Source organism: Diadema antillarum, unplaced genomic scaffold, assembly GCF_040938485.1.
Source record: "Diadema antillarum isolate AM-2024a unplaced genomic scaffold, OU_Dant_1.0 scf00000029, whole genome shotgun sequence".
Classification (NCBI taxonomy): domain Eukaryota; kingdom Metazoa; phylum Echinodermata; class Echinoidea; order Diadematoida; family Diadematidae; genus Diadema; species Diadema antillarum.
In genome coordinates, this window is record NW_027270918.1 from 2,060,797 (window position 1) to 2,074,274 (window position 13,478).

Genomic DNA, 13,478 nt, shown 5'->3' on the forward strand with positions numbered 1-13,478 from the left:
CTGATAAAAACTTACAGTCATAATAAAATTTGATGAAATTAACATTATATTGATTGTTCATATGGAATTTGCATGGCATTACCCATCCCATATTTACCCATTAATGTAGCATGATTGAGGAAATAGGATATCTTATCAGGATATAATATTTCAGTTGATGTCATTGAAATACTGTAGTGATTGAGGTCCAACCAGATTGCAGGGGGGGGGGGGTGTTGTTGTTGTGTTTTAAAGAAAGAAGAGAGAGAGAAAAATACAACAAATAATTTGCCCCAGTCGACAATACTGACATAAGTCAAACATAATAAAACAAGAATGTTAGATATACCATACACGTCTCAAAAAGGGAGCTCATACAAAATAACCCCACAAAGGAGCTTATGCTAATGATAATTATTACAGTAATATTATTCAGTACCAAAAATAATAGTCTCAAAAAAGAGCTCTTGATAAAAGAATACCGGTATTACAAGGAGAAATAGAAGGCGTAAATATTCATCACTGAATGATAAACGCCTAAAATCAAAATAACTACAACAACAACACAGAAAGTGGTATTAGACCATTCTTGCTTGAGTTTTACAAAATGTACAAGGCGATGTTGGTTGCGATCTTATCTCATCATGTGTAAGTTTTGCATTTACATATATTTTTGCATTTACATACATTTTCACGAATGAGGTCACAGACATTTCCACGAGATGTGGTTGATGTTTTTCTGTTTTTATACAAGAAAACCTCAATCAATGATCGATGGAACTTCCATGTGTGTGTTCACTTAATCTAATTAGTTTTGTTGATTTGAATGTTGAAGATAAATTAAGTATAGTTGTACTGTATTATGCTGTTTGTTTTGTTTTGTTTTTTTCTGTTTTTAGTAACAATTTGTATGTTCCTACATAGTAAGTTTCTGTAAATACAATGTAAGTTAAAATATTTTTCACATATCATCACAATAAATTGCATCATTCCGTCAACAGTCTTTATAGCTGGATTTATCAACCGCTATGTTTTGGCACAAGTGTTGAATTCAAGTGATCGCTCCATCATCGTGCGTGAACGACAACAATAACAACAGCGTTTGACTTTTCTAAACCGCTTTTTCAAAACACGGTGTGGCAGTCCTCCATGCGATGACAGACCCCCGTGCAGTTCATGGGTCTACCCCATCGCGATCGGGTACGTATGGGTACATCATCGCATCACGTACGTTGTCGATCGATCGCATACAGTATGTATGCACTCGACTCTTAACGTTTAACACGCACGCAGAGCTACACACACGACGGCCGGGCGTAGAGCTGTGTAGAAGTGGATCTGAAGAACGAAATCTGAAATGTCAACGAGAACGTACCCACTGGAATCCACGTGAAAACATCTTCATGGGAAAGGTGTTGAAAGCTTAGTCGTACCTTTTACCTGCCTCGAAGTAATTAGTAAAGCCTACAGAGATGGAAAGGGACAAAATTACAGGGGTCATTTTGCTCCTAGGAGCCTTTTTCGCTGCATTCATCGGCTCCGTGCTGATGATGGGCCCAAGTCTGCCACTCATGATTCTTGCCCCACAAGTTTACCGCAGAGTGACGGATCAAGTCATCGGCTTGTGGTTGGCGCTACCCGTGGTAAGAAACGTACAAATTTACTCCGGGCATTTAGTGAACTATTCACCTTTTTCTGAAAAGAGTTCTATTCCTTTGACCTATGTCATGCCGGATATATTATGGTGCCCATTATTGGCATTAAGGAATTCTAGAACATGTGATTGTGCACCTCTGATTTGGTGTCCCTCGGCTCAAGTACAAGTTGCTCCGCTACAGTGCTACTACTATGCTAGTGTTGTATGATTGAGGGTACCACCTATCGTCACCCTATGGATCTGTAACAGTTTGTTAAATGTTAGCTTGTTTATTCTAAAAATATAAAACAAATTCGGCTAATTCTTACCTCAAATATGCCATAAATACTGCAGTTTTGAATGTCGAGACCGCCTCGTTGATTATGAATCTGTTTTAAAATAGCGCAATTTTAGTGCATGCAATCTGTTTTCTTCGCGCAGCTTAAAGGGGCATAATCCCAGTAGTGTAGAGGGCGCTGTTGATGATACTGCCGATCACCGTTAGCATTGATACGAAGATTACCGAGGTTGAGCTGTCATCAAGAGTAAAGTGCGTAGCTGTTGCTAAGTAATGTTGCCTTCATTGTCTTCTCTGCGCATCGCGCAGTCTGTTGTAATGCCAGGGTGCGTGCATATGTGCTTGTTATTATGATATCACAAAAGAAGTTTGCTAAAGCTGTCATCCCCCTCAACCGAATCATGAGCCGAACTGTGATCCGACCACTGACTACATTGAATCGGACTTCTTCGGACTCGGGGGAAGTGGGCCAAAGCGTAAGCACTAAAGAGGAGTCGATAGCATAGGTTTCTATAGGAAACTTGCGCCATGCGCCCTCGTACGCATTTGACTAAAACACCGGGACCATGCACCTTTAAAAGGGTACCTAGCGATCGGCACCCCCTCCCCTCCATAGGTAATACACGTGAATTTCACAGCCATGCGTTGTTACTGAGCGGATGTGTAATTGAAACATGTTTAGTTTTTTTTTTTTGCTAGTTTGTTTTTGAGTCTGATTTTTGTTTCTTCGTTTTTATTGTTTTTATAGCTAATGACACTTAATCCCACGCGTACCTTTTCGTTATATATGCAAACAGCCATGTTACGCAGGGTGCCGATGGCAAGGTACCCTGCCGATAGGTGGTACCCTTACCATACAGTGGAGCTTGTACAGTTGTATTTACCTTCTGCTTGAAAAAGTGAACAGAGTTTGAACTCTAGCCTAGAGACATCTAGTCTTGACTAGTTGTGTTGTGCTACATACTGTAGATTCTGGGACTCTCAATCTTACATTCATCATTTTGATTTGACAAATCAGGATTGCTAGATTCCAGGGTGGTCCACAACTTGAAATTTGAGAATGTTGCGAACTTTGAATGTGTGAATATTGTGGAAATTGTACAATGTATGTGCGTGGAGCAAGCACACAGATCACAAGCTTAAATACGGAAACTACACAATTGTAGAAACCTAGTTTGCAATCTTTCGTGACTCATCCTCTCCTTTTGTGCTGCTTATAAAGTATGTTTGATGTCCTGTTTCATGTTTTGTGCACAAATTTTTGAAGTAAATTTAGTTTGATCTTTCTCAAGTTTAATATGCACGTTTTTCACATGTTTGATTATATTTACAGTGTTGTTAATTTTAGGCATGCCGCCAACTCTCGAGGATGCTGCATAGCATATTGCCAGCTATAAAGGATGTTTCACAAGAGTTCGGGCATGTTGCAGTGACATGGTCAAACCTCTCATGAACCCCCATTGTGAGACACATTACACACAGATGAAATATTATCACCTCATTCAAATCCATTAAATGCACCTTCAGACTATTCAAACATACAGTATACACCTACACACATTGTAAATCACGTGCAGTGTGCCCAGCAGTATGTTCCTCTGAATCACTGTAACATGTTAGTATTTGTGTAGGTGGAAGAATGTTCATAATATGGTGTACTTGACTTCATGTCATTCACAAAATTAATGACCTACTCAAGCATCTATTGCATTACATGCAATTAGATATATGCAGGTCTATCTTAAAACTTTGCCAGTATTGATTGTACCGGGTACACATCATTTCTTGTTGTTGAACATAACATTTCTGTTGATTCTCTTCAATAACATTCCAGTTGTTTTCATGAATGGCAAGAACTTATATTGGATGTACATGTCTACCTTTCAGAGAAAAACTGATCAGTGCCAAAGATGCATCGTGTTGAATCCTAGAAACAGAGGCAACAAATTAGTGGAAATTTGAGGAAAGTCATAAATTTGATGATGGTACTAACACAAGCCAGGCAGTTTGATAGTCAGAAAGTCCTCTCATCTAGCATCCTATAATGTAAGCACATAGCAAATGCGACGCTGTTGTCATCTACATGGTTCTACCATTCATAAATTCAAATCTGAGGGGCATTTCATGATGCGTTTTGTCCACTGAACTCTATAGTGGAAGTGACGTTACGCACACTGCTTGAAGTACCGTTTTGCTTTAGTTGGCACTTCCATTCCAGGGCTCCACCTTTAGGCCCCACCCACTTTACTATACGCTACTGTTGTGCAGAGGATAGGCAAGAGACACATACATGTAGAATGGGGGTCAGCACATGTTGCACTCCGCCCTTCCAGATTTATTATTGATCGCTGCTCGTTGATACAGTTAACTGACTTCATGTCCACAAAATAGATAAGTGTCCTACTTTAAATCAATCTCAAGACTGTACATCATTTGTGAATGTTATGTCTTTACAGTTGTATGATTTTTGAAAAACACATTCTCTTGAATGCGTCTGATAAATCATATCCCTTATAACTGTCTACACTAGTACGTGCATGTGTTTTGTCTTTTATTCTAAAGTAAGTTAAATGACCTCACCCCCAATTGGAAACGTGGCCAAGGGTACCTGGTGTGCTGTCATTGTTCGTGAGGTTTCAAAGGTCTTGATTAGTGCATTGTAATCCAGTCAGTCAACTGATGGTCTCAAGAACCAAGTGGACTTATCTTCCGGCTCCTCTTATTAAATAGCAACAAAACGAGAAATGCTCAAGATTGTTTAATTTATGCCTGAGCTGTTGATCGAAGAACAGGCATTGTATGCAAAGTGACAAGTGCAGTCACTGCTTGAGACAAATTTTTGTAGGATAGTCGCTGTGTCTATAACAGCGATACATGTACACTGTACAGCTGTAATGATAATAATTAATATAATGTTTTTATATAGTGTGATTCGACGTTTGTACAAGTTTGTAAACAGCATTTAAACTAAAATATCTATAAGATTATTTGCACTGCCAAATGTCATTTATGAAATACAGATCTACATTGTATACCGGTACATGTATTCTCATGAATGGTAGTGACTATACAAGGAGCTCATAATGTTTTTCAGTACATTTTTACAACAGTTCCTGTTCAGTGTAACACTATGAAAGCAAAAGGTATAGACCGTCACATGCAGTTATCAAAATACAAAGAAGTTCTTGGAATTCTAGAGCATGGATTCGTGTGTCAGTACACGTACCGGTTGTAAGCATCAGTAGTTTACAGGTTCAGGTTTGGTATTTTTTGCCCCTGCTGTCTTCAAAACCTTCTTGTATACAGTGCAGCTGGTGATTCAAGTCAGATTTGATAAATTGTATTTTGATAATTACATTTTCATGTGGAAAACAACAAAACCAACTAAAGCAGATGCTGGGGAGTCAGAGCAGCACTTTATCACAGAATCAAGTCTCCAGTCAACATGAATCAAATGATGAATATTTTTTCCCTCACATACAGTACTCCATCTAGAATACCACTTCGTGTAAACAGTTCATCCCCAAACCATTACCCATGGCTTTTTATGTCTTTAGGTGCTTATAAATCAAAATTTAGTAGGCTGCATTTGTGATGTCACCCTACAACAACCCACACTCGCATATAAAGGTATCTGAGAAATGGCTAACAGCAGCTGGGCAACCGTTGTAAAATATGCTGTAAAATCTATGATATCATGGGATCTGCACTGCATTTAGCAGAGTATAATACTGGAGAGTCATGATGGACTTTTTGTGTACCATATAATGCAGAGCAAATGGAATATAGTTCTCTTTATTCAGCTAGAACTGTGTGCATGCATAATGGTGCACAATAGCACATCCCAGACGATGCAGGTGCTGTGTATTCTGTGAAATAATGAGGGGGGGGGGGGGTACAAGTAGGGTATTGGTTCTTGTCCAATCTTATATGTTTGCCCAAATGAATGATTTGGGTAATCCTGTAGGCCCTGCTTATTTTGTTTTGTTTTGTTTATCTAACACACACACACTTACACATAATAATTGTAAGGGCTACAATAAGTAATGGTGAAATGATGACAATTCACCCTTTGAGAACAGGGGCGGATCCAGGAATTCCAGAAAGGTTGGAGGAGGCGCAAATAAAATTAAGGAGGGCGCACACACCCCCTTTCCTTTTTTTTTTCTTACATTTCTTTTATTTCAACAAAAATAAAGGGTGGGGCCATGTCCAGTGTGACCCCCCCCCCCTTCCCCAGAACTGTGGCTAGCAATAACAACAGTCGGTGAGCCTCTAGAAGAGAATAAGGGACCTTCGTTTGGCAGTGCTCCATACAAGAAGGACGGTAGGCTTTGTCATCCTGACTCACCTCCAGCAGCCAGCGGTAATCTGCGCTACTGTGCATGAATGTACACGAAGGGCCTGCCGTGGTCACAGACTGCTGACCAGTAGCCACTATGCAGTGGTGGTCAATCTTCTTAGTTGTGCATGAATGACTTACTACTTACAGTACGTGGAAAGCTGATGCATTCTCCTGTATTTTGTTGTCATGTCTGCCGTGTGGGTGTGGGGTGAGGGCGGGGGGGGGGGGGGGGGGGGGGTTGAAGTATTGGTGATGGTGGATGGGGAGAGCTAGACCACGAAAATGACTCACCATTACTGTCACTGCAATTAATGCCCTGTCTTTCAGGATCATTAAACTGCAGATGCATTTAGGTGTTACATTCTCTACTCAGATAGCTTCCTGCTTTTTGTCATATTTTCATCTTAATGTGTTGACTCTAGGGATGGGTTTGGGGGCTGTGACATACATGTACATGTTATTATGATTGGGGCTTAGGAGAGAGACTGGAATCTGAATTGCTCTTAGAAAAAGTCAATTTGGTTGCTACCATCTAGAGCATACAATGTAGATTGAAGTACCATAAAGCATAGATTGGACAGGGCGGCTTTCCCGCAAATCCATTGCAGAAAGTTGTAGTCATCATTAAATGGAAGTTATGCCACTGTAGTGAAGTTTCTGGTCGTCCATACCAGATATATTCAAAATAATGGCATACACCGTACATACTAACCCTACATCCACACAAAGATACTTAAAGGCTTGATTTATCATTTGCAGATGAAACAAAAACCCAGCTTTAGGGCTTCAAAATAGTTTTTAAATTTGAGTTTGGGATAGAAACAACCAATGTAAAGATCTGAATCAGTATAATTAATTTTAAGTATTGTTAGATGTAATGTGAACAGTAGTTGTAATAGAAATATTTCTGGACTAAAACGTCTACTGTTATGGTTTATTGAGCAAAATAGTGATATTTCCTTTTGTTTTAGACTTTGTTGCGAAATTTTTACATGGTAGGATGTTTACAACTGACAACTGACCTACACATGAATGCATCAAATACATTGTATGATATCTTGAACATTTTTAAATCACTGCTCCCAGTGGTAAACAGTACCTTTGATAATCTCCTCTCATGTACAGCCGGGTTTGGGCATTATGATAGACTAAGAAATCAGAAGTGTACCAAAGTCATTCCGTAGCTCGCAGAGTTCACTGCGTGGCACAACCCTACGTGTGCTCGTGATGAATTTATTTCTTCTGATTCCCCGTGTGAGAAAATCGGTTTGAATCTTTGCCAACATCTTGAAGTCTCTGGTGTGAAGTGCCGTCAAGTTATGTGAGCAGGGAAAAGTTTGACGTGTATGGTAGTGGGGATGCAGAGGGGAGGGTAAAAAAGAGAAATAAGGAGATACTGTAAGGGCGGAGAGAGTAAGAAGCAATGTGCTTGCTATTCCAGTGAAGTGTTCCAGGAAGATTTGTCAGTAGTGCAGATGGCATTCACAGAATGGAGAGAGACAGATGGAGGGCAGTGAATGATAGGTGTTTATTTAGAGGAGATTTCTGGATAAACTGACCTGTGCTTCTCCACTGCTACAATGTGATTCCAAAAGTCATACTTACCCGTATTCAAGAGGTGCAGCGTGCTCAGTACACTATAAACATTGTATTATACCTTTATGATATGACATGTATGTTGGTAAATTATTACCTCAAGATGTAGGCCTACATCAGTGTGCAGCGTTTTCGCTCTGCTGAGTATACCCACACATTTGGACAAGTTTTGAGAAAAATTATTTCAAACAAAATAACTGTAAGATTTGCAACATTTCCTCCTTTTTTTTAACAGATGTACCCATAATTGATGATTGATACACATGTGCATGTACGTACACATTGTACACATGCGTAAATGCACTACATGTTTGTACTTAAAGTAATGCAAGTTGAATAAGAGCTGTAGATTACAGACACCAAGTGAATCACATATTGGCTACATGTATGTAAATCAAATCATGAGTATTGAGGAAGGGAAAATTCACGATGTTCCATTGGCACCACAAATGTTTGAAACAAAGACAACTACAATATGTACAATTATGCAAATTAGAGGAGAACCTGATTTTATTCTTCATCAACTTTCCCACTACTCTGCACACACTTCTTCACTGAATTTCCTTACAAATGTAAATCCGAATTGAAATATGAGAAGAATGTGTTGTGTGTTTTTTGCATCAAAGTGTTTTAGTATTGCAGCAACCTTTAGTCCATGATGACTGTACAATAATTGTAGGGGAGAAGGGTTGTTGCCATGTATAGGCCCTATGTCTGATTTCAATGAAACTTTTATCATTAATTGTGTACTGGATATTATGCTGTCATATTTCTATGAATACAAGTCAACTTTAACAGTCTGTGACATTGTGATATGAGTCCAAGAGGAACATTCTCACCAATGAGTTCTCATTGCTTTTGGATTGTTGCAACATTGTGAACTGTCATGCGACAAAGCCTGTGCTCAGCATGTAGAAAGGTGCCATCTTGACTTCCTCATTAAACAGAGATATCCACTGGTTGTACACACAATAGCAATGCCTTGGTCCGTGGGGTTCCAAAATTACCCCTTCTGCCTCGTTGGTAGTGGAAAAAGGCTTTCCGTAGATATTGATTGTTGTTGTTATGCACAAATGCTCCTTTGTCCTTTTCTCTGACATGCCTTCTGGAGGTGACAATGCGACATATTGGTAGTCTTTATAATACAGGCTTTTGGACAACACTGCTATTATATACAATCAGAAGTACATGTGTGGTTCAAACAGGCCTTTTTGACTACCATGTTGTTTGTAACATGTGTGCAGGAAAATCTGCATATTTGATTAAATACAGTGTATGTTTGTTAAAGGAAATTTCATCCTGATATAATGTTGCCTAGTATGAGGGAAGGAAAATCTGAGAAGTACATCAATAAAAATTTGATGAAAAAATTTCACACATAAAAAGAAGTTTTGACCTGTAAAAATTTAGAGAGTAAGACAAAATTGCAACTCTGTGTGGTCAATAACACAGGGGATAAACAGTTCTACATCTGTGTTGTAAACAAAATATCACTAATTTTTCTCTTTCCAAATATTTGGGCACTGACAGAACTTATCTTCTGAAGAAAACATGCTAAAGCTTAATACCCTTATTTTTTACCTAGAACAGGTTTGAAGTCATTTTTTTCTCTGGTGAAAAATGAAAATTGGTAAATTTTTGCACACAAGTGGAATGGAAAGAGCTCTGTTCAACACATACATGTAGATCACATAGAATTGCCAAGTTGTCTTGGTGTAGTACTCTCCTAAACTTTCAGTTCATAACATTTGTATGTGTGTGTGTGTTTTCCCCCCCCAACTTTGTACCTCTCTTATTTTGTTTTCATACAAAGAGTGACGTTACATCAGAATGGAAGTTCCCTTCAGTATAAAAGCATTGTCAAGTGCACATCAGGTGCAGGAGATATTTTTGAAAATCGTTGATGCATGATTGTTTTTTGATTCCGTCAAGCATTTAAAAAACAACAACATGGTGCTGATGTTTGATCTACTAAGGTATGCTCTCTTCTTTTGTTGGATGGTTGATCTGTGTCTTGCGTTGTATGTAGTGATCTTAATGTCAGGATATTTACGAAAGCAACCTCTTCGTTCCCACCATTACCCAGGTTAGATAAATCTACGATATCAGGCGTAAACAAATTCAAGAATTTAAAACTGTTTAAAAGCAGTTCAGTCAACACCATTCCACTCCAAAGCAAGTGAGACTTTGGCTAATCAGCATTATACTCCCCTGAAGTGAACAAGACTTTAGGAGAATGTGGACAAGACAGTACCTCCATCCTGACATCTGAAGGGCCAGAACAGTCCTGACCCTGAATGCTAGCAAAATCTATAAACTTTGGAAGAAGAAAAAAACAAAAGTCTAGCATCTTGACCAAAATTACCGTTTTTCATGTCAGCAGAGGAGACTTTGCAAACTTCCTTGTTTGTGCCGGTCTTTGCCATAGAACACTTACTGTATATTGTGTGGTTGCTGACTGGAAGATAAAGTGCTTTATACTTGAGCAGGAACAAGGAAATCATTATTAATCTGCTCTCACCAAATTGATAAATGATCAATTTAGATCTGAAACTGTATACTTGTACTGTTTGAGAACTATTCCAGGATTTGCTAAGTAGCTGTGTATACCCGTCTGCTGCTACCAATTTTTCATCAGAATACATGGACAGGAAGAAAATCATTCTTTGACGGGAGAACACACACACGAACACACAAACAGTACCTACAGTACGGTACTAAATGTTGGCTCAGGTTTCAACAAGAAAATGTTGGTGCAGTTGTACTTTCATAACAGTGTATGCCCATGATGGCAAGCTGTGCTTAATCTCGCATTACTTTTAGGAGTGCCTAGCCTCGGTATCAGGTGGGACTGGAGTATGTCATGTTCCAACTTGGCCTTATAGCCCATACTTTGTTGCCAGCTGAAGCTTCTTCTGACAGGGAAAACACTAAACAAACCCCTTAAAAAACTAATAATAATTTTGGTGAAAGCCAAAAAATATAGCTTACATGTAACAATGAGAAAAGCCCTTAAAAAAAAACAAGCAAAAAAATTCGATGAGTATTATTTTAACAGAACTATATGAGTATAACCATGAGTCATCGCAATATAGCTACCACTGGAGCGTGACAAAACCAGGAACACTTGCGGAATGCCTGTAATTTTTCAAACGGGTTCTGAGCTAAGCAGTGAGAAGGTGGCAAGTCACTTTGTACAGTAGCTACAATGTAAAATGGGCAACAGGAGCATTTATTTGAGCGAAAGTCTGCATTATAAAAGTGTTACGGTGTTGTAAATGAATTATTGACATGTTCTTCCTGCAGGGCTCTGTGTCAGAATTATGATGCATACAGTATCGACCGAAAATAAGCTTCCATATTGCCAGCCTGTGTGATATATGACTCCACAGCAGAACGAAAGAATTCCTGAAAGCCCGCTGCCTGAAAGTGTGATAAATGGTTGATGTAATTACCGGTATATTCCTCCTCCCCCCCCCCCCCCCCCCCCCCCCCCCTTCATGAAGCATGTAAGAGATACTTTGGATTAAGCAGCATTACCTTGCCACCTCTTTACATATCCTACAGGCTCTACTGGTCGCATTTCTCGCTGGGTTTCATGCAAATTTGCTAATATAGAGACATAAAAGATATCATGGAAAAGTCCAGCAGCTACACCATTATACTGGGATCACCTATGTGTATGTGGGTGACAGAACCTTCATCACGCTAGCGTTTAGATCCTTCGATTATGTTGCAGGCATTGATGCCTCTGATCAAAATATGTTATTCATACATTGTAGGAGAATTTATTTGCATTGCTTGTCCTTAAACATAATTCTAGTAGGTTATGAGTCATAAATTATTATCACCATTGTCTTCTTCCAAGGTCTTTTCCACCAAGACTAACAGCTATGTGAAATTAGTCTGTTTCTTGATGATTGATATCTTGTCTTACATTCTTTAAACATTATTGGCTATATATATTCATAATTATATATAAAATTCTCCATTTTAGTTGTTTTTTTGAGGGGGAGGTTCTATTTAATCATCTTTTTTAACACAGTCAAGATTTCTTTGAAGTGTGTGATACGTTTTGAACTTAACTCCTGAGTATTAAGTATATTACTTCATGATGTTACCATTCACACCTTTCAAATGCTGTTTCTTATGCACACCTTGTACCTTACACTAGTATATGATTATTCAAAAGCATGAAATTCTGTACCCGCTGCATGCTATAAGGATTAGAACAGGTTCCCACCTCCCTGATTAGAACCAACACTTGCTGTTGGGCGAAAGCTCTGTGGTCTAGTGGAGATGAAGCCTGTCCGGTGATCAGGAGGTCGTTGGTTCGAATCCTGCTCGAGTATGTATGCCCATGATTTTTTTATCATGGCTACTACTAAAACACTGATCAATTCAGTGCTTGATACATCGATGTAGGGCAATTTGTCAATCAGTTGCAATAGTATACAATTGTTGTACATTCTTTGAGCTGTGTACTTGCACTGGTATTTCATGCAGTATACATGTACCAAGCACGTAATTAAAGTGTGGAAATGTTTGCGCTCTGCTAGGCCATTGTGAAAATAACAAAGTACAAATATTTTTCTTTTTTTGGGGGGGGGGGGGGATGGGTAGCATAGTAAAATATGTGCAGAAGAAATCCAATCTGGGTACAGCCCAAGCATGTAACCACAGGAAAGGTTCAGCTTGTACAGTATATGGTCATTGTGTGTACTGTACTGATTGACAGGACCTACATGTACCCCCTTAGCTATAAATAAGTACCCACTCCATGTTCAGGTTTTCTTGCATTAAAACAGATTCATGTTGAACTTATAGAACTTGGGGGGGGGAGGAATGATACATTTGTATAAATCTTCCAGTTCAACACATTTATATAAAACAGTTTTGTGGTACTAAGTAAGTATAACCTTATATCTTCGTAGACACTTTCATAATTTCTGAAATTAGCAACTTTATTTTTCTGTCCTAATTTTGCCCATCTGGCAGACCAAGCACTTGAGTGCAAGCCATGGGTATAATCATAATTGGACCATTTACTCTGGAAAATGATAATTTTTCAACCAAAGTCGGTATGGGTCTGGATAAAGCAAACTGACCTCCAAAGTTAAACTTGTGTTGTGCGTGTTATCTCAGGATGTACTACTATGACAGGAAGTAAGTCACTGAGCTGCAAACGGAGGTGATAACATTCAGCCCACAGTACTGTGTTTGTAAACAGAATCCGGCATTGCTGAGTCCACTGTTCAAAGCTTCTGTTAGGTGCATTCACATTAAAATTATTGCTTAATGCCATGGTAATTTGTTGCCGCAGTTCTCACTGGCAAAATATGAAAGCGATAGATACCATGGTATTTCAGTTGGTACCGTTCGCATTTGTGAAATACCTTGGTATTTCTGGCCCGAAAGAATGTACCTCTACAAGCACTGCAGTATATGACTGTATTAAGTGTGAATAGGCCTTTTGATGGCTTTTAATTGTTGCATGGCTTGAAAATTTCCCTCTGGCTCAGTCAGGCTAACGATCCTGATGCGCTCCAATGACGGTTTTATTTTTCTAATTAGCCAGTTTATCTATTACTAGCAGTAGTATCGATATTAATCATCACAGCGTA